Below are 22,322 nucleotides of genomic sequence, written 5' to 3'. Positions count from 1 at the left end.
GAATTGGAGCAGGGGATCAAAGTGGAAGGGGTGAGGCAGGGAGGAGGGCCCGAAGCCTGGGAGCCCCAGGGCAGCAACAACTATAGGAAACCCCTGTCCCCAGGAGGAGTCAACATGGGATACGTGGTTGGGGGTGGGTAGACATCTGGAGACAGAGGCACCTGAGGGGCAGGAAGGCAGAGAGGAGGCTCCAGCACCCAGGGGCAGCCTCTCTTTCACCTAGGCTTTACTCCTCATCGGCCCTGGGGACCAGGCATGCCAGCGGGACCCTGCAAATGGGACAGGAAGGGAGAGAACATGAGGCCTGGGCAGCCAGGCACCACTCTTCCCCTTCCTGTGCTACACACACACACACACACACACACACAGACACTGCACACATGCACATACTATAGACACATTGCAGACACTGCACACACATGGCACACACACACAGATGCAGAGGTCCTGTTGTGAAAACGCAGAGGCATCTGTGCATTTGGGGAAGAGCCAGTCGCCCACACCCCACCTGGTGGCCCAGGTTAACCTCTAGCCCAGCAGAAAAGCTGGCCCGTCCCTCCTCCAGTATCATTGATTGGTCAGTAAACATGACCACCGCTGTTGAGAACATGTTCACCAAACCTCAAGAACAACATACCCAGGATGTCACAGACTCATAAACCCATGTGCTCATGTCCCTGCCCCCCCATGCACACATCAGGGACAGCACAGATACCAGGCATCTCCCTGCCCGCCCCACAAGCCATTGCCCAATCTCTACCACATGGCCCAGGGACTGCCTCCCAAGGTCCCAGAGCCCACCTCACTCACCCACTTGACTAGTGGCCCAGGGGGTCTATTCTCCCCAGCAGGACCAGGGAATGCCTAGGAAGAGAAGAATTGGGATGGGTGCGTGTTTGGCCTCCAGCCAAGGGACCTCTCAGGAATGGGATATAGAAGAAGGCTAAGGGGCTGAAGGCTGGGGCTCAGTGGGGGTGGTGGAGTCACTGGTCATTCACAGATTGTCCTGGTTTGCCATCCTTGCCACAGTCACCCTTAGCACTGTCCTGGCCCTGCAGGGGTGAAGCCAGGCCAGAGGAGGCCACAACCTGTCTGGCATCACCCCTAAAACTGCCAATCCTCCCATCCCCCTGCCTCTCCTGCCGTGTCTCCAGCTTCCCAGTACCCAAGCCCATTAGCCACACGGAGGTTCCTCATAGAAGCCCCATCCTCTTTTCCCTTTCCCCCTCCCTAAGACACCTGAGTCACCTTCTCCAGGGGGGTCAGGGTCTCCAGAAAAACCAAGACCCTGATCCAAAGAGAGAACAAGAATCAAGGTCACAGCCCCTTAAGCCCATTCAACACAGACTACCACAGGCACACGCCACCCTCTCCCTCTGTACAGACAGTGCCTGCTGCCTTGCCAGATCTGTCACACAGACCCTGGCTGATGGATGAAATGAGTACTCAGACACAGGTATGCAGTGTAAGGCAGCTAGGTGACTGCCTGGCTCCAGTGGCCAGAGAGCAGCTGTGAGAAGCTGGAGCTGCTTGCTTTTATTCCGTGCAGGCACGATGGTGAAAACCTGGAGCCAGCACAACCTGTAGGTAATTAACATTTATTGTTCCCCTTTCAGGTAACATCAGGCGCACAGATGATCAAAGGTCAGTTCCTGGTTGATGTAAGTGAACAATCTTGTTTAAGAAAAATTCCCCCACACTCCCTTGTAGCTACTCCTTGCCCTCTACCTCAGGGTTATAGAACAGCTGCCTTCAGCTAATCTCCTCCTGGGGCTCTGTAGAACCTTCCGACCTTTCAGAAGGTTTGTGTCCTTTCCCTATAGTTTTTCCCACCACTCTGACCAGTCCCCCACACCGCCTCCCTAGGAAGAGGGTCTCTTTTATCAGAGTGTGATGAGATTCCTGAGGGGTTATTAGACCCTGTTTCATGAAGGAATAGAATGTGGAGAATTGTTAGGGCTATAATGATGAAATGTAAGATGAAATGGAAGGTGAAGAATCGTGTAAGAGTGGCTTTGTCAACTGAAATTCCACTTCAGATTCACTGGACAAGGTCAGTTTCGACATATGGAGTAGCTGATATTAGGTTTGTGATTACTGTAGCACCTCAGAATGACATTTGGCCTCATGGAAGTACATAGCCTATAAATGCTATTGCTGTGGTTGTAAGCAAGAGAATAATGCCAGTATTTCAGGTTTCTAAATATGTGAATGAGCCATAATATAACCCTCGGCCAGCATGTAGGAAGAGGCAGATGAAGAATGTTGAAGTACCGTTAGCGTGAAAAAAGCAGATAATTCAGCTGTAGTTCACATCTCGGTTAATATAGGTGACTGAAGAGAAAGAAACTGAGGTATCTGGTGTGTAACATATGGCCAGATATAACCCTGTCATGATCTGAAGGATTAAGCAGGTGCCAAGAAATCAGCCCAAGTTTCATCATATAGAGATATGAGATGGAGTGGGGAGGTCAATGAGTGAATAATTAATGATTTTTATTAGTGGATTTGTTTTACGTATTATGGTCATTAGTGTTCTTATAGTTGAAATATAACAATGGTTTTTCTTATCATTAGTCATGGTTATAATCCATGTGGGAATAATGACATATGCTTTGTTCTTATTAAGTGTTCTTTTGGTTATGGAATTTGTAGGTTTTTCTTCTAAACCTCCTATTTATGGGGTCTTAGGGTTAATTATTAGTGGTTCTGTGGGTTGCGTTATTGTACTAAATTATGGTGGGGTTTTTATGGGATTAATAGAGCTTTTGACTTACTTGTGGAGGGATGATGGTTGCTTTTGGCTGTACTGTGGTGATGGCTATTGAGGAGTATCCAGAGGAGTGAGGATCAAGCATTGAGGTTTTAGGAACTTTATTATTGGGTTTAGCAATAGAGTTGGTGTTAATCTGATGAATAGCTGAGTATGATGGGCTGGTGGTTGTAGTTAATTTTAATAGTATGGGAAGTTGAGTAATTTTTGAGAGTGAGGGGCCAGGGTTGGTTGGTGAGGATTCTGTGGGTGTGGGTGCTTTCTATAATTGTGGGTGTTGATTGGTGGTGGTTGCTGGTTGAACGTTGTTGGCTGGTGTTGATATTATAATTGAAATTACTCAGGGAAGCAGATTAAATACTTAAGAGTAAAGTCGAAAAGGATGGAACAAAAGAAGAGGAAATAAGATTAAATTAGGCCCTTTTGAGTAGTTATAGTAACGGAGGCTGTGATTTGGGTTTGTGAAATTGTTTTTGGTATGGACTTTTCTAGTCAAATTAGATCTAATAGAAGTGATGCAGATTTTGGCTTGTAGATAGGCTTGAGTGAGGGGTTATACGGTGAATTGTGATTGAGTAAAATCCTAATATGTTAGAAAAGTTGAATATTTGTAATGGGTGTTTTATTTTAAGATTATTAGTTATAGAACTCAGTTCTATAGCCAGTAAAAGCCCTAGGATGTTTATGCCTAGGGCGGCAAGTTTTAGATGAGGTGCTATTGTTGTTTGGGGGGATGAAGCAGGGGCAATGCTATTGTTGAGGAGAAACCCAGCAAAGATGCTGTCAACTATAAGGTGTTTAATTGGATTTACTAGGGAAGGATTATTTTCATTAATGTTGATTAGGGTTGGGAAGTGGGGTTGTCCTATTAGGGCAAAGAAAATAATTTGGATACTGTAGACACTTGTTAGGGAAGTGGCAATGAAAGTAATAGAGAGGGCTCAGGCGTTGGTATATGACGTGTTTGTGGTTTCGATGATGAGATCTTTAGAGTAAAAGCCTGTAAGGAAAGGCGTACCCGTAAGTGTTAGGCTGCCAATAATAAGGGAGGAGAAAGTAAGGGGTAAAGTCTTAAATAGTCCTTCTATTTTTCAGATGTCTTGTTCATCGTTGAGGCTGTGGATGATGGATCCTGAACACATAAATAATATAGCTTTGAAAAAGGCGTGGGTGCAGATGTGTTGGAATGCTAGGTGTGGTTGATTAATGTCAATTGTGGTTATTCTAAGGCCTAGTTGACTTGAGGTGGAGAATGCAATGGTTTTTTCAATATCATTTTGTGTTAAAGCACAGATTGCTGTAAATAAAGTGGTAATAGCTCCTAGACATAGTGTAAGGGTTTAGATTAACACATTATTTTCTATTAAGGGGTGGAAATGAATAAGTAGGAAAACTCCTGCCACAACTATAGTGCTAGAGTGGAGTAGGGCTGAGACAGGGGCCGGGCCTTCCATGGCGGAAGGAAGTCAGGAGTGGAGGCCAAGTTGGGCTGTTTTTCCTGCTGCTGCTAAGAGAAGGCCAATTAATGGAAGATCGGGGGTAGGATTTAGGATAAATATTTGTTGAGGCTCTCATGTATTGGAGGATGTGAGGAATCATGCTACAGATAAAATGAAGCCAATATCACCAATGCGATTATGTAGGATCGCTTGAAGGGCTGCTGTATTAGCATCTGCTCAGCCATGTCATCAGCCAGTTAGTAGAAAACACACAATTCCTACACCTTCTCATCCAATAAAAAGTTGAAAAAGGTTGTTGTTGGTAACTAGAATTAATATTGTGGTGAGGAAAATCAATATTTGAAAAACTGATTAATATTAGGATCTGACTTTATATATCATATTGAGAATTCTATAACAGATCAGGTGACAAATAGTGCTACTGGAATAAACATTATGGAGAAGTAGTCCAGTTTGAAGCTTAATGAGAGTTTAAGGGTTTGAATTATTATTCAATACCAGTTTGAGATGATGGGTTATTGGTCTGTATATATAAGCATTGTTGTGGGAATGAGGCTAATGGTGAAGGTGCATGCGATAGCTATTTTTACGTAATATGGGTACGAGTTCTTCTTGTAAGGGTTGATGAAGGTAATAATAATTGGTAAGGTTAAGGAGATTAAGGTTGTTATGGCAATACGTGATTATTACTTTTATTTGGAGTTGCACCAATATTTTTGGTTCCTAGGAGCAACAGACAGCTCTTATCCTCTGAAAGTTGAGAAAGCCACGTTGTTGGGCATGGGGGCATGAGTTAGCAGTTCTTGCACACTTTCTTGGTAAATAAGAAGCAGCAGACTTCTACTATTAGATCCATAATCTAACGTTTTGATTAAACTGTATTTGTAGGGTATAGACTGTATAATAATTTTAGGGTTTAGAGATAATAGGAGAATAGGTGAAAGGTGTATAAATATTAATTTAGTTTCTCATGTAAAGGAGGGCTTAATACTGTTAATATAATAAGTAAGTGTTCATTGTTGTGTTGTGACAAGCATGTGAAGGAAATAAAGGGCTATAATTAATATATTACATCCTATAAGCATAATGGTAATATTTGATCAGGAGAATGAAGCCACAATTACGAGGAGTTCTCCTATTAGATTAGTGGAGGTGGGTAAGGCAGGGTTAGTAAGGTTTGCTATAAGCCATCAAAAGGGCATTAGTGGAAATAATGTTTGAAGCCCTCGAGAGAGTAATATGATTCGGCTGTGGATTCGCTTATAGTTTGAATTTGCTAGGCAGAAAAGTAGGGACGAAGTAAGTCCGTGGACAATTATGAGGATAATTGCACGGTAAAGCTTCAGGGGATTTGAATAAGGATAGCCATAATAACAAGTGCCATATGGCTTACGGAGGAATATGCAATAAGTAACTTTAGCTCAGTTTGTCATAGACAGAGCTTGTCATAACTATACCTCATAAGGATAACATGAGGAAGGGATAGACTATATATTCTGTCAGGGGGCTGAGGATAAGGGTTAAGTCGCATTATGCCATAGCCGCCTAGTTTTAGGAGTCCTGCTGCAAGTACTATTGAGCTGGCAATAGGGGTTTCTACATGGGCTTTAGGAAGTCATAGGTGAAGTCCGTATAGGGGTATTTTTACCATAAAAGCCATTATACACACCATATAAAGTTGTTGGATCAGGAAATTAATAGTTCTTGGGTATTAAATGTTATTATTATTATGCTCAGTGAGCCTAGGATATTTTGGGTGTAAGTAAGTATAATAAGTAGGGGGAGAGATCCTACTAGTTTATAAAGTAAGAAATATGTGCTTGCATTGAGGCATTCTAGTTGCCCCAGCAGGTAATAATAATTAAGGTGGGGATAAGTGTAGTTTCAAAGAGAATATAAAATATAATTAGTTCTGTGGCTGTAAATGCTGTAATTAGAAAAACTTGTAGGGAGATCAATATGGAAATATAGAGCTTTTTCCATGGGAGTGATTCACTGGAGAGGTGATACTGGCTTGCTATAATTATAAGAGGTAATGGCCAGGCTGTTAAGATTAGAAGGTGTGATGTTAGGGGATCAGAGGAGAAAGTTGATGAGAAGTTGAATAGATTGTCATTGAATTGATTAAAGAATAATAGGGCAATAAAGCTGATAATTAGGCTGTGAGTGGTTATACGGATTCAGAGTATAGGATTTTTAGAGAACCATGTTATTGGTAGCAGTATGATTGTTGGAATGATAACTTTTAGCACTGAAGTAAATTTAGGTTATGCACATAGTCTAAGCCATACGTGTTGGAAATTGAAACTAGTAAGGGAAGGCCCACTGCGGCTTCGCAGGCAGCAAATACTAGTAGGGTGATGGGTACTACGGTTGCTGGGGTAAAATGTATATTTAAAGTTATAAGGGTATTTATGATGAATAATAATAATATTATTCCTTCTAGGCATAGTAGGAAAAAAGTAGTATTTATATATAGTAATGCTGGCAGCTAGGACTGGGAGAGAAAGGAGTAGAAGAACTGCTGATGTTAGGTGAGATTGATAGATTAATACTCCCAGAAGTGATATGGTATATGCGAATATAATATTTATGTAAATGGGAGCATTTGGTAAACATGTTCTATCCTAACTAATGAGTCAAAATCATTTATTTTGGCTTAAACTACTTACCAACTCAGTTCAGTCTAATCCTTTTTGAGTTCATTCATAAGTTAACCCTAGGATTAAAATGATAACTAGCATAAGGGATGTACTAATTATTAGTGTCAGGTTACTTGTTTGAAGGGCTCATGGTAAGGGTAGCAGTAGGGCGATTTCTAAGTCAAATAGGAGGAATGTGATGGCTACTAGAAATAATTTTATGGAGAAAGGAATGCGGGTGGAGGATAACAAGTCAAATCCGCATTTGTAGGGGCTGGATTTTTCTGTATAAATATTAAGTTGTGGGAGCCAGAATGTAATAGCTATAAGTGACAGGGCTAGTAGGGTGTTGATTACTAGGGCTAATGTTAGGGTAATTACTCTTTTTCAGATACTATCGAAACTAATTGATTGGAAGTCAATGGTACTGTTTATACTAAAAGAGTAAGACCCTCATCAGTAGATAGAAATATACAAGAATAGTCATACTACATCTACAAAGTGTCAATATCAGGCGGTGGCTTCAAAGCCAAAATGATGGCTAGATGTAAAGTGATATTTTAATTGGTGGAGAAGGTAGATAGTAAGGAATGTTGATCCAATAATGACGTGAAGTCCATAAAAGCCTGTAGCTATAAAAAATGTTGAGCCATAAATTCCATCAGAAATAGCAAAGGGAGCCTTGAAGTATTCTGAGACTTGTAGGAGGGTGAAGCAACTGCCTAAGATAATTGTGAAAAGTAGTGCTTGAATTACTTGTTTTCGATTATTTTCTATTAGGCTGTGATGGGCTCAAGTAATTGAAATGTGTTCAGGAGGGGTACTTCCAGGGGGTCGAGGGGAGAAATGCCTGTTGGAGATCAGTGTCTTCCTAATTCTGGAGTTGGGGCTAGACTAGAATGGTAGAATGCTCAAAAGAATCCAGCAAAGAAAAATACTTCTGAGATAACAAATAGGACTATTCCATATCGGAGGCCTTTTTGAACAGTTGTTGTATGATGGCCTGGAAATGTATTTTCTCGGATAATGTCATGTCACCATTGATATATAGTCAGTGTATTGGTTAGTAGGCCTAGGGTTAAAAGAGTAATAGAGTTAAAGTGAAATCATATAGCTAGGCCGGATGTTATTAGGAGAGCTGAGAGAGCCCCTGTTAACGGGCAAGGGCTGGGTTTGACTAAATGATAGGTGTGTGTTTGGTGGGTCATTATGTACTGATATATAAACAAAGGCTTACTAAAAGCATAAAGACATAAGCTTGGATAAGGGCCACAGCAGATTCGAGCATGGTTAATAGAATTAGAATAATAAAGGTGATTGAAGCTGTGGGAAGGTTAATAGTTGATAATACTAGTGTGGTTCCTCCAATTAAGTGCATGAGTAAGTGACTAGCTGTAATGTTGGCTGTTAGATGTACAGCTAGTGCTGTTGGTTGAATAAATAGACTAATGGTTTCGATGAATACTGGTACAGGAATAAGTGGTATGCGTGTGCCTTGTGGTAGGAAGTGAGCTAAGGAGTTTTTAGTTTTAAAGCGGAAGCCCGTGATTACTGTGCCTGCTCATAAGGGGATTGCTATAGCTAGATTTATTGATGGTTGGGTAGTTGGTGTAAATGAGTCCAGTAGGAGTCCAAGGAGATTGGTTAAGGCAATAAAGATAATTAGAGGTATCAGTATAAGGGATCAGGCTTGTCCTTTAATGTTAAGTGTAATTATTTGTTTTAGGATAAGTTGAACTAGTCATTGTTGAATAGAAATTAATTGGTTATTGATTAGATAGTTGGAGGTTGGAAGGAGTGTGGAGGGGAACAAGATGATTAGTGCTGCTGTGGGTCTAGGATTGTTGGGGTGATAAATGAGGTGAACAGATTTTTGTTCATTTTAGTTCTCAAGGGTTGTTATGTTTTTGTACTTTATTTTTGGTGAAGGGGGTGTATGGTAGATGAAATTTGATATTTTTAATTGAATAATGGAAAATAAAGTTACAATTATTGATACAACAATAGGTCATGTGGAAGTATCTAGCTGAGGCATTCACTCTAGAGAGGTATGATTTCTCTCGATCTTTAACTTAAAAAGTTAACACTGGGGTAACTTTACAGTGATACTATGGTGTGGATATAGATCAAGTTTCAAAAGTTTTTAATGGAACTAATTCTAGAACAATAGGTATAAAACCGTGATTAGATCCACAGATTTCTGAGCATTGTCTGTAGTAGGGGCCTGGTCGTGTAGTGGTTAAGGTAAATTGGTTTAAGCATCCAGGGACTGCATCTGTTTTTAAACCTAATGAGGGAATAGTTCATGAGTGCAGGACATCTTCAGATGAGGTTAACAGCTGGATGGGAATTTCTTTTGGGAGGATTGTTCGGTTTTCGACTTCAAGGAGTCTACATTCTTCTGGTTTTAGGTCTGCTGTTAGAAGCATATAAGAATCGAAGCTTAACTCTTCATAATCTGTATACTAGTAGCTTCAATACCATTGATGTCCGATTGTTTTAATGGTGAGAGAAGGCTTATTGGCTTCATCTGTTATATATTACATACGTAGGGATGGGAGAGCAGTTAAGATTAAGATGATAGCAGGCAAGATAACTCAGACAGTCTCTATTTCTTGGGCATCTATGGTGCTATTGTTGGTCAGTTTTGTTGTGAGTATTAGAGAAATAATGTATAGAACCAGGGAACTAATTCAGAAAACAATTACAAGGGTGTGGTCATGGAAGGTAAGTAGTTCTTCTATAATAGGAGATGAAGCATCTTGAAGACCTAATTGAACTGGATGGGCCATTAAGATATATACGGCTTAACCTATAACTTAACTTTGACAAAGTTATGAAATAATTTCATTAATATCTTATTGAGAAGCTCATAGAGGTTATGGGATTGGCTTGAAACCAGTCTCTGGGGGGTTCGATTCCCTCCTTTTTCACTTAGGTCTTCATTTAGGTTGGGTCTTCAAATGTGTGATGGGTTGGTGGACAGCCATAAAGTCATTCTAAGTGGGTAGATGATTGCTCAACTATTAGAACTTTTCATTTTGAAGTGAAGGCTTCTCAAACCATGAAAATTATTAGTATTACTGCTGTTAGGGAAATAAATGAGCCTACAGATGAAATAATATTTCATGCAGTGTATGAGTCAGGATAACTGGAGTAACGTCGAGGCATACCAGATAGGCCCAGGAAGTGCTGTGGGAAAAAAGTTAAATTCACACTTACAAATATAATAGCAAAGTGAGTTTTAGCATAGATTTGATTGAGTATAACCTGAAAATAGAGGGAATCAGTGAACAAAGCCTCCCATAATGGCAAATACGATTCCTTTTAGTAAGACATAATGGAAATGGGCTACAACATAATATGTATCATGTAGTACAATATCCAGTGATGAACTGGCTAGTACAATGCCGGTTAGGCCTCCTATTGTAAAAAGGAAAATAAATCCCAGGGCTTAGAGCATTGTGGGGGATCATTTGATACTACTGCCGTGAAGTGTAGCTAGCCAGCTAAAGACTTTGACGCCAGTAGGAATAGCAATAATTATAGTAGCAGAGGTGAAATATGCTCTTGTATCTACATCTATTCCTACTGTAAATACGTGGCGGGCCCATATGATAAACCCTAAGAAGCCAGTTGATATTATGGCTCATACTATGCCCATATACCCAAATGGTTCTTTTTGTCCCAGAATAATATGTTACGATATGGGAAATTATCCAAAGCCTGGTAAGATGAGACAGACTTTGGGGTGACCAAAGAATCAGAATAAATGCTGATATAAGATAGGATCACCTCCACCAGCTGGGTTGAAAAAAGTAGTATAAAGATTGCAGTCAGTTAACAATATAGTAATGCCGGCAGCTAGGACTGGGAGAGAAAGGAGTAGAAGAACTGCTGTAATTAAGACTGATCAGATGAAGAGGGGTGTGTGATATGGGGACATGGCTGGGGGTTTATATTAATAATTGTGCTAATAAAGTTAATAGCCCCTAAAATAGAAGAAACACCTGCCAAATGGAGTGAAAAGATGGTTAAATCTACAGAGGCTCCCGCATGTGTTAGATTTCCTGCTAAGGGATGGGGGGGTAGACTGTTAAGCTGGTTCCAGCACCTGCCTCTACTATAGCGGATAGAAGTAATAGTAGGAAAGAGGGTGAGAGGAGTCAGAAACTCCATTATTTATGCAGGGAAATGCTATATGGTGGGGGGGGGGATTTATCAGAGGAACTAATCAGTTGCTGAAGCCTCCAATTATAATTGGTATTACTATAAAGAAAATTATGACAAATGCATGAGCTGTAACGATGACATTATAAATTTGATCATCTCCTAAAAGAGTACCTGGTTGGCCCAGTTCAGCTCGAATAAAGAGGCTTAAAGCTGTACCCACTATCCCTGCTCATGCACTGAATAGTAGATAGAATGTCCCGATACCTTTATGGTTGGTTGAGAACAGTCAACAGTTGGTGAACGTAAGTGAAGTGAGAAAAAGGTAAAATGGCTGAATAAGCATTAGACTGTAAATCTAAAGACAGAGGTCAAGACCTCTTTTTACCAGCCCCGAGGTGATTTTCATGTTGAATTGCAAATTCAAAGAAGCAGCTTCAGTCTTGCCAGGGCTTCTTCCCACCTTTCTCCCCCAACAGCAGGAGAAGTAGATTGAAGCCAGTTGATTAAGGTGTTTAGCTGTTAATTAAATTTTTGTGGGTTTAAGTCCTGTCAATCTAGTAAGGGCTTAGCTGAATTAAAGTGATTGATTTGCGTTCAATTGATGCAGAGTAGAATTTTGCAGTCCTTGGGTTTTTGCAGAACTTATGTATAATTTACTTGCTAAGAGCTTTGAAGGCTCTTGGTCTTACTTAACCTACATTTCTAGATTATAAATAGTGTCAGTGGAGATATTGGTAGGAGGAAGGTAGAGAAGATGATGAGTGGAGGGAGGAATAATACGGGTTTTGTGTTTTCGAACTGTCATTTTCTTTTTATATTATCGGATGTGGGGAATATTGTCACTGAAGTGGAGTAAATTAAGCATATATAAAAATATAGGTTGAGTAAAGTTATGATGGCTATGATGGTTGGGATAATAAGACTGTTATTTTTTGTAAACTCTTGGATAATAATTCATTTAGGTAGGAATCCTGTTAATGGAGGTAAAACTCCTAGGGATAATAAAATTGATAGGATTATAGATATTAATCATGTTAATTTGTTTCAGATGTGAGATAGTGATAAGATTGTGGTGCTTGAATTCAGGTTGAGTACTTGGAATGTAGTAATTGTTGGGATGAAATAGATAATTAGGGTAAAAATGGTAATGTTTGGGTTATACATTAGTACTGCTATTATTCAGTCTATATGAGTGGTTGAGGAGTAGGCTAAAATTTTACATAGTTGTGTTTGGTTGAGTCCTCATCAACTGCCCACTAAAAAGATAGATAGGAGAATATTCGTATTTATTGATGGGAAATTTTGATTGAATTGAATTGAATTGAAATAGGGGCTAGTTTTTGTCATGTAAGAAGTATGCCAGATGTTAGAGAATTTCCTTGGGTTACTTCTGGAACTCAGAAGTGAAAGGGTGTTATTCCTAATTTTATTACTAAGGCTATTATTATTATTAGGGATGAAAACTGATTAACAGTATTTATTGTTGTTCACTGTCCGGATAACAGATTATTGGAGAGAATACCGATTATGAGGACTATAGATGAGGTTGCCTGTATAAGGAAATATTTAGTGGCTGCTTCTGTGGAGCCGGGATTTATTTTTTAATTAAGATTGGGATGAGGGCTAGTATATTTATTTCTAAGCCTGTTCAGATGAAAAATCAGTGTGAGGCTAGCATTGTGATAAGGGTACCTGTAGAAATAGTAAAGTAGATGATAAGCTGAGCTAATAGGTTAATTAGTACAGGAAAGATGTAACAAACATTTTTGGGGTATGGGCCTGATAGCTTATTTAGCTGACCTTACTTTAGGACGTGGTGTGATAGGTAGCACGGAGAATTTTGGATTCTCAGGGATGTGTACAATTCCTGTAGTTCTAGAAATAGGACTTTAACCTCTGTTGTTTACTCTGTCAAAGTAATTCTTTTGTCAGACATATTTCTTACATTTGGGGTGGGATGCTGGAGATTATGATGGGTATTAAGATATATCATACACATAATGCTACTGTAAGTGGTAGAAAGTTTTTTCATAGGAGATGTGTAAGTTAATCATAGCGGAATTGGGGATAGCCTGTTCGAATTCATAAAAATAGGGAGGTTAAGAGGAGGTTAAGAGGTCTCGGTAATGAAATATGTAGTATAGAGTTCTGGTGAATACATAGAGTACAATTGTTCCTAGGAAAATCGTAGTAGTTAGGGAATTTATTATTGTAATATTCATGTATTCTGCTATAAAGAAGAGGGCAAATGGACCTGTGGCATATTCGATGTTGAAACCTGAGACTACCTCTGATTCTCCTTCTGTTAGGTCAAAAGGGGCTCGGTTAGGTTCTGCTAATGTAGAAATAAATAATATTATGGCTAGGGGTAGCCAGAGGGATTCTTGTGTTGTGATAAGTGTATATAAATTGAATGAGCTGCTTATCAGTAGAACTGATAATAGGCTGATGGCTAGGGTAACTTCATATGAAATTAGGCAATGGTTTGTAACGCGCCGATTAGTCATAGTTTGAATAGGTTGCTCATCCTGATCATAAAATAAAGTAGACGGCTATTTTGAGGGGTTGGCTAAGTCGTAATTATCTGGGTCGCTCAGGAGGTCAGGCAACGATAGTACTAGCATTATTAAAAGGAGGAGGAGAAAAATTAAACCTAGGATATCTTTGATTGTATAGGAAGGGTGAAAGATGTTTTTATCGAAGTGCCCCCTCTCCACTTCATGCACTCACTGCATGCCGTCCAGTGCTTTAGGGTATTAGCCACAGGGCCTTTCTCACTTTCTCTTTGGATCCCAGACCCCATGAATCCTCCCAGGAGATCCCATTCCCAGAGCCTCCCTCCCAGGCATCCCCCAACTCCTGGGCTCCCCACACTCCAAGATCCTTGCTCACAGACACCCATAATCTGAGGGCTGTCATTCACAAGGGATGAGGGGCCTCAGCCTCCATGCCCCCGAAATCGCAGGGTTCCCTTTGGGGCTGTCACCTGACCCCAGTGTCCTTTAGGCCCTGGTGGTCCTGCCTCTCCTAGCTGCCCCAACTCTACTGTATTCTCCCCACACTCCCCACATGGGTGCTGCAGAACAAGTGAAGGGCACAGATGGTCTGGGGGATCTTGAAAATCAGGGATGCAGCCTCTGCTTCCAAGACGCCTTCAGCCACCCCCTACTGCCCTCAGGGACAATGTGACAGACACAGAAAGTCCAGCCTATAAGGGGAGACCCTGGACTTTTTCCCTTGGAGGTAAGAGGGGAAGAGCTCATTGAGAGTATGGTCCAGAGCAGATACTCCTAGCCACAGAGGAGCTCCAGCTCAAAGAGGTCACAGGAAAAGTGGGATGCAGTGAGGGGGGTGAAAGGGGTTGGAAAGTAGGGCCCTGGAGCTGTCACTCTCCTTGACACCTGGCTCACCCTGGATCCCTGGAGATCCTGAATCTCCTGACTCCCCCTGCGAAGAGATTGAGGTCAAAAACCTATTTGCCCCCTCAAAAAATCCTGGTATTCCCCACATCTCATTCTTTTACGTCTCCCCAATCAAAATTGGCAGAAAACCAACTTTCATCCCTCAGTTGAAATACTTGTCCATTCACCCCCTTCCCAATGACCATCTCCCCAGGGGGACCCAGGTTCCCAATGCCTCCTGGGGCGCTTTGTGGGCCCTGAAGGAGGAGCAGAAATAGGGCTCATTGCTTAGGGAGGTGGGCCCATTTCTGGCTCAGAGGACAGGATAAGTGCTCCAAGGTCACTACAGTGAGACAGTGAAGGCCTCCCAGGGGAAGGGGCTTCTCTTGGCCCCTGAGACAAGACTAGAGTTTATGGCCTGGGAAGGGAGGCAGAGGACCAGACACATTAATCAGGAAGACCCTAGGGACAGAGGTGGGCTGAGTCGGGAGAATGGGGGGCAGGAGCTGGGGTCCTCGCTGGGGTGAGGAAGGAGCTGGCTCACCCAGGCTCCCTGGGAGCATGGAGAGAGAGGACACTCATGCCACACACACCCTCTCTCTGGGGGGTCCATGGAGGCCTTCACACCCGATGTTCCCTATGCGGGAAACAGAGTGGGAGGAGCTGCTCCTCAGTTGTTCCCAAAGTCAGGCGGTTGAGGGAGAGCTGGGGCTCAGTAGGCAGTGGGCAGGTGGAGCCCTGCAGAGACCACTCGCCTTAGCTCCAGACTTCCCAGTGGCACCTCGGGGACCCCGCTGACCCTGTGGACCCTAGAGAGGGGAGTGTTGTTGTCAGAAAAACCCAAACCCGTTTGGACCTTGAGCCCCCCGTTTCTCTCCCTTGCACTTATGAGGCCCCATTCTCCTCGAGGCCCTGACTTCCTTGACAGGCCCTGGTGGAAATGGAATGGACATCCCCCGGGGCGTGACTCCCCACAGAGCCCCTCCACACCCCTCCAGCCTTTCCCTCCACACCTTCTCCCTACCCCCAGCTTCCCCTGGCTCCGTTCTCTCTACTGACTCCAGGAAAGCCAGGAAATCCCAGGAGCCCCTGATGAGGAAGGAGAAGCGGGGAAATTGAGAAGTTATGAGAGGTCGGGCCCGGGAATGGGCAGAGGGGGCCAGCAGAGGCCATGCAGGCAGCGATGTGGAGACCTGGATCCTGCCAAAAACGAGGTGGTCTGGGACAAACCCCTGCTGCTCTCGGCCTCTCTCTCATCTGTAGATTGGGGGTAGATAAACACTCTTGACGGTCCCCCACTGCTCTGCTAGTCTGTGCTCCCTGGAATCAGAAGTCAGGGAAATGAAAAGGAGGAGGGGCACACAGCCGGTGTCACCCTGAGTTCCTGGCATCTGGGGTAGCCAGGCAGACCAGGAATACCCAGCTTGCCCTGTGGAGGGACACGGAGCAATTAGGAGTGAGAGGAGGCCCAGGTGCTACTCCCTGGAGACCCCGACCCTCACATGTGAGGGCCATACCCCATCCCGCAATGTACCCACACACCCCAGCTCCTAGCCCCTTCTCTCCTGCCCCATGGCCGCCTTTTGCAGTCTCCCCTTCCAGAGGGCGAATTTTCCCCAACTCTAGTGCTGGGATCCCGCTTCCCTGTGCCTGCAGCCCTGTCAAGTCCTCAGGGTCACTGTGATCCAGCTGCAGCCCACCTGCCGACCTCGGTACCATCTGTCCCAGCACCCACTCCTGCTCCATCCACCAAGACCAGTCACCCTGCAGGCCCCCTGCCCTTTGCCCATGTGGCACAACACCCCAACTCCCCAACCTGTCCCCTTCCTCCTGATGCTCCAGGGCTCCTCCTGCCTGGGATGCTGTGGAGCAAGGGTTGGAAGCAGCAATTCTGCAGCCAGACTGCCCTGAATCAGCCCTGGCCTGCCCGTTGCTGCTGGTGTGATGACCAAGCCTTCCTGTGCCTCTGGAGAGTCTCATCTGCAAAACAGGACCATCCACGCCCACCTCACAGGATGGAGAGGACACCTTAGCACAGTGCCTGCACATGGTGAGGGCTGGGGGGAGTCAGCCCTGGAGATCACAGGTCTCACTGCTGTTGGACACTCCCTTTTCGAAGCTGCCGCTGCTCTGAGTCTGGGCATGTTCACTTTGCCTGGGACCTGCAGCCACTGTGCCTCATCTCCAATCAACTCTTCACAACAGCGGCTTTTCCTTGACTTTTCCTATATGCTCCTCAACCCATCAGCAGCCAGAAGGTGCCATTTATAAAGAGACAAGCATAATTAATGCATGGCCATCTTCAATTGACTGGCTGATGTCAGCTGTGGGCACCCCCCATGCCCGTCCTGACCTAGTGCCCACATCCCTAGAGGTCCAGGCACAGACCTCTCTTCCTGTCGTCATCTTGCCTGTGAGCCCTGGGGAGCCCAGGATCTCTAGTCAGTTCAGTGTTTCCTTTTGCTCCTTGGGACCATCCTCTCCTCTGGAACCAGGGCTCCAGCCTCACCATGAGTGAGAGATTGGGAGAGGTGAGTGTGGAGGCCTGGGGATGAGGTCTGGGCCCAGAGGAGAAAGGGGCACCAGTGAGGCCGAGTGGGGCTGGCGGATCCCAGGAGCTGTTGCAGGAGAGGGAGCCTGTGGGGTATAGAGAGTGGTGATCCAGGGCCAGCACGATGCAGATTGTGGGTTTGCCGTCCTGCAGGGACGAGGCCCCCAAGGATGCACAGCACTGGAACTGAGGAGCCCGGGGCCTCCGAGGAATGAACTGGTGCTTGGGGGCTCCAGAGTGGAGAATCATTAGGACATGGAGTTGGGGCCAGTGTGAGGTCTCTACTCAGCCTGACACCTTTCACATCTATGTCACCTTTGAACCTCAGAAAGCCATCCCCTGAGAAAGGTGGAGGTGAGATGACCCCACAGTTGATAGAGGGCCGGGGACTCTAATGGAGGCTTCCGAGAACATGGGTGGAAGGGTGGGATCAGGAGCTGGAGGGCAGCCAGGGGCAGGCTGAGGAGCAGCAATGGCAGGAGTGAGGTGCTGGGAAATTCTGCTCACCTTTGCATCTTATGGCCCTTCAGACCCCAAATTCCATCTGCACCCTGAAATTAGAGGATGACAGAGTGGCCAGGGGATGGAGGTGGGTTGGAAGGAGTGAGCCCCTGAGACCCCATCTCACTCCCTTCAACACAGTCCCTTATCCCCAGCCTGGTGGTCAGTTACCTTGACACCTGGAGGTCCTGGGTATCCTAGAGGGCCCTGAGGTCCAGATGGACCCTGGAAGAAAAAGGCATTTGTTAAGGGTCCCAGGTTGTCACTGAGGGGGTCTTGGGGTGGGAGAAATAAACATCACAGTGCTGGAGTCTGGGTAGGGCTCCAGGGCACAGGAGTTTCACACCACGTGGACCCTTGCTTACTTACTCCTCCAGCATTTACTGAGCACCTCCTGTGTACTGGTGGGTCCTCAGCGCTGAGGCTGACCCATGGTCTGCAGTGACCGTGCTATGCCCAGCAGGGACAACTCCTCCCTGGCCTCCCACTGCCTGGGTGCTGGGGCTCCCCAAGCATGCACCGTCTTGGGATCCCCCTCCCAGCCCAGTTATCCACCATACTGCAGGTGGAGGTGGGCAGCAGTGCAGATGGGATCAGGGTCCCCGTGCTCTGCCCAAGGTTAGTGGGAGGGACTAGGGTGGCCATAGTTGCTAATCAGGGATTCCAAGGGGAGAGCCTGGGCAGTGTCAGATGGTGACAGCCTGGGACAGCTTCTTGTGTGCAGGGTGACAGCAGCCCCTGGGGAATGCTGGGTAGGGAAGGGTTGGGCTGGCTCATCCTCTGTCCCAGCCTGGGGCGGGGGGACTGCAGCCCCTGTCTGTCCCCTGGTGCTGACCCCTCGAGAGAGTCCCTCCACATCTGCAGCCCCGGTAACTGATCCCCAGTAGGGGCCCGGCTGGCCTGGGCTCTGTCTCCTGGCTCCTGAGCCTCTGGTGTAGCTGTTGCCAGGGATGCCATGTCTGTCCTTGGGGCCAACAGAACCAGGCCCAGAAGTGTCCCCACCCCACATCCCCCCAGAGCAGGTGTGCCCCTGCACAGCCCAGCCCAGCCTGTCAAGAATGGGTCCCAGCGAACAGGGGCCTCTCACCCTCATCTGCCCAGCCTTGGGGAGCCTGGGATGGGATGGGTGTTGGGGTCTTTAGGCCTGTGGGCAGCAGACACCAGGTCCCCAGTGACCAGACTGTGGCCAGGTTGGCTGAGTGCTCACTGCAGCCTGGGCCGAGAGTGGCCCTGTCCCATTGCCATACTCACCAAACCCTGTGAGGCCAGTGGGGGGAACCTGGACAGTGCGCCTTGTCCAAGGTCCCAGGAAGGGGAGGTGGTTGATGTCCTTGAAGGAGCATAAAACATCCTCACTCTGGCCACCAGGATGGGAGCAGGGAAGCCCCCATGTCCACAGTGCACGGCCGGGCACATGGTACTCCCTGCCCTTCCACCTGCCCCATCATCCAGGCTTGGCCAGGGGCCTGCCCAGTGCTACTCCCCTCCCTCAAGTCCCCAACACCTGCACTGTCCTCACTGACCTGTGAGCCTGTGCCCATTGTCCACTGTGTCCCCAGCCATGGCCATGAGAGGGACATCTGAACCATGGCAACCGTTGGTGAATTTTTGTCAGCCGGGCAGCAGCTGTACCCCCAGGCTAGCTCCCAGTCGCCCACCCTGCACTTGGGTTGCTCCCGATGGGTGTCCAGCCCTGCCTGGGCCAACTCCATGCAGTGGGGTTTTCCAATTCCCTGGCCATCTGTGGCCACAGCAGAGGGCACCTGCGACTTTAAACTGGGGACCCACCTTGGGGATCCCCTCTGTCTCTTCCCAGGTTCTAGGCACAATGCTGTCCCTCCTGCCTCCTCCTGGCTTCTGGGCCTTGGCACCCACGTCCCCTGACCCTATGCTCCCTGCTGGACCCATCACCACCCATTTTGCCACCCCAGCGCTGCCACCTTCAGCCCACACACGTTCCTCTGACTCTGAATGCCCGAGTCCAGGGCTGGAACAGTTTCAAACATCACACCCACATCCCAGATATTAGAAAGACAAGGGAAAAAAGAAGGGGCAAACAGCTAAAATCTAGGTCATCTGAGTCTGTCCAGTTTTTCCAGAAGTCTTATATGTTGGTATCATTCCGTTGGCCACAAGGTCTCATGACTAGCTCTAGCCAGAAGGAAACTGAGAAGGCAAATCTTTAGGCTTTACAGCTTCTCCAGCAGAAGGAGTAAAAAGAGGTTATAAATTGATTTTGTGTTGCTAATACACTGTGATGATTACCCAGATGATTTTATCTAAATAATTTTCTAACTGGACAATATTAATATTAGTAGGTATCGTGATGAATCATGCTGTATCCCCAGGCACTCTGCCGGGTTATTTACACGCATCACTTCATGAAACTTCACTCTAACCATATTTTGTAGATATTAGTATTATTCCCTTTATGGATCAGAAAAGTGATGGTAATTAACTTGCCTAAGGACATAGAGTTGGTAGATATCAGAGAAGGGATTAAGAACCCAGAACTATTTTACTCCAAAGTTTGTGCTACACATCCACTGCTTCTTCCAGTGTAAAGATGTAGCACTCAACTGTAATGGACACATTAACTGTGATTCATTAATGATGATTAATTAACTCTCCTGTATCCAAACAATGCCAGTTACAATCAGAAACTCCTATAACCAGATAATAAATCAAATTTACCTACATATCCAGAATGTTTTTTTTACACGATCAAATCTGACTTTAAGAAAAAATAAATTTCACCTAATGTGGAATAAAGTCGTGTAGCATTTTTAAAAATGTACCGAAGGCAATCAAATGAAACTGGTGTTATGAGCCATATTTTTGTTGGCAACTGTTATCACCCAAACACACATATTCAAAATAATTTCATCTTATTCAAAGATTCAAGATTCAAAAATATTTGTTAAAACTCATCTGAAAAACTCATCTGCAGCATCAACTTTTTCCTATTTTCCTATGGTATCCCCACATCTAATTATTTTAAATAGCAATCTCAGTAAAATTATAAAATTAATAAAATTATTTTCTCCCACCATGCTGCAGATTCTTCCATGTTTGCACTTTAAAATCAACTAATCGAAAATTTGAAACACAGTGTTGCCTGTTACTTTTTCTGAGTCTATGAAAATATAAATTGTCATCTTTTCTTGCTGTTATTTTGCTATTCAGCGGGTACACAAATGCACATGACAAAATGAGGATCACCTTATCTGTAAGACTGAAAATAAGGCTTGTGTTTCTCCCAAGTCGTGCTTGCGTTTCTCACTGGCTATCAGGTGTCCCATCCCAGCCCCTGCTGTGTGCAGGGACCCCTCTGGGCAGCTGAGTCTTGCTCATTCCAGGACCTGGCAGCTACCCTGGAAAAAAACCATTGGCAAAGCTGTGCGGGCCCTCTTTGGAGACCGGAGGGCTTTCCTGGTGCCCTGCCTGGGCAGGCAGCTTCCTCACAAACACAGCACACTGCTGGGGGCAAGCTACTGGCTTCTCCTGCCTCACACAGGGCGGCTTACGCCTGGTCCTACCAGGTCATCCTCCTCCTGGGCAGCCATCTCCAGAGTGCCTTGCCCAGCCCATGTGGCCCCCATCGCCATAGCCCCAGGTGCCACCATTGTCCTGGGTGGTCAGCTCAGTACCACCCTCACTGGCAGCCCACCCTCCCGTCCCACAGCCCAGATTTCCTGGCATTAAGCTCAGTCTCTTGCTGCTACAGGGAGCAAGAACTGTGCCAGGAAGCTGGGGGGTGAACCAGGTGGAGGAAGAGGACCCTGCCCTCAGAGGAGAGGCAAGGTCTGGGCATCCAGGGCCAGACTGGTGTCTGCCAGCTCCAAGGCTGACAGCATCCTGAGGGGACAGCGGGCCCCAGATGCACGGAGAAGGGGCTGCTGCAATGATAAACCCCGGACAAACACAGGAGTGATACAATTGTAAGAATCACGAGGCTGGGCATTGTGGCTCACACCTGTAATCAGCGCTTTGGGAGGTCCAGACAGGCAGATTGCCTGAGCTCAGGAGTTGGAAACCAGCCTGGGCAAGATGGTGAAACCCCGCCTCTACTAAAATACAAAAAATCAGCTGGACCTGGTGGCCGGCGCCTGTAATCCCAGCTACTCAGGAGGCTGAGTCATGATAATTGCTTGAACCCAGGAGGCGGGGATTGTAGTGAGCCAAGATCGCGCCATTGCACTCCAGCCTGGACAACAAAGCGAAACTGTGTTCAAAAACAAAAACAAAAAGAAAGAAAAACTCACGGATGATGGGGCAGCGCACATTAAAAAGGAGGATCCTGTGGCCAGAGAGCTGCTCTGGGTCCCGAGTGTGGGTAGCACAGGGAGGCACGGCTCTCCTGCCAGGGCTGCACACTCTGCAGTGGCGCAGAGCGCCCGGGGTGCTCTGAGCGCAAGGCCCCCAGACATCACCGGGCATCCTGCACAGCGGGGGTGCGGCCCTGACCCGAGAGCGGGGCAGGGGTGCGGAGGACAGGATCTCCGATGCCCCTGCTCCTCGGGCGCCCGCAGTGCTGAGCCGAAGCTCGGCGGGGCTGAGCTCCAGCTGGGGGCGGGGAGCCGGCAGCCTCTAGGCCCGGGCTCCCTCCAGAGGCAGCGTTGCACCCTGACCCTAGCTTCCGCCTGCGGCGTCCAGACGCCGAAAGCAGGGAGCCTGAACCCAAAACAGCGATCAGAGAATCGTGTGTGTGAAGGGTTTCTTGTGTCCTCCCTGTTCCCCTGTGGAAGCGACTGGAGGTGCCTCGAGCCTGCACACAAGATGCTCTCAGGAGACCCTGAGCTCCCATTGCGCCTGTGAAAG

The 22,322-nt window shown here is 46.0% G+C and overlaps 2 pseudogenes; both read right to left on the bottom strand.

Annotated features, from left to right (window-relative positions):
- Window positions 1-3,181: 3,181 nt before the first annotated feature.
- On the bottom strand, window positions 3,182-6,349 carry LOC129052409 (NADH-ubiquinone oxidoreductase chain 5-like; annotated as a pseudogene).
- Window positions 6,350-8,039: 1,690 nt separating this feature from the next.
- On the bottom strand, window positions 8,040-8,756 carry LOC129052410 (ATP synthase subunit a-like; annotated as a pseudogene).
- Between the last annotated feature and the right edge of the window lie 13,566 nt (window positions 8,757-22,322).

The sequence above is a fragment of the Pongo abelii genome, chromosome 22 (assembly GCF_028885655.2).
Source record: "Pongo abelii isolate AG06213 chromosome 22, NHGRI_mPonAbe1-v2.0_pri, whole genome shotgun sequence".
NCBI lineage: Eukaryota > Metazoa > Chordata > Mammalia > Primates > Hominidae > Pongo > Pongo abelii.
Note: the sequence above shows the minus strand (reverse complement) of the source record. Positions and strands in the feature narration are given on the sequence as shown.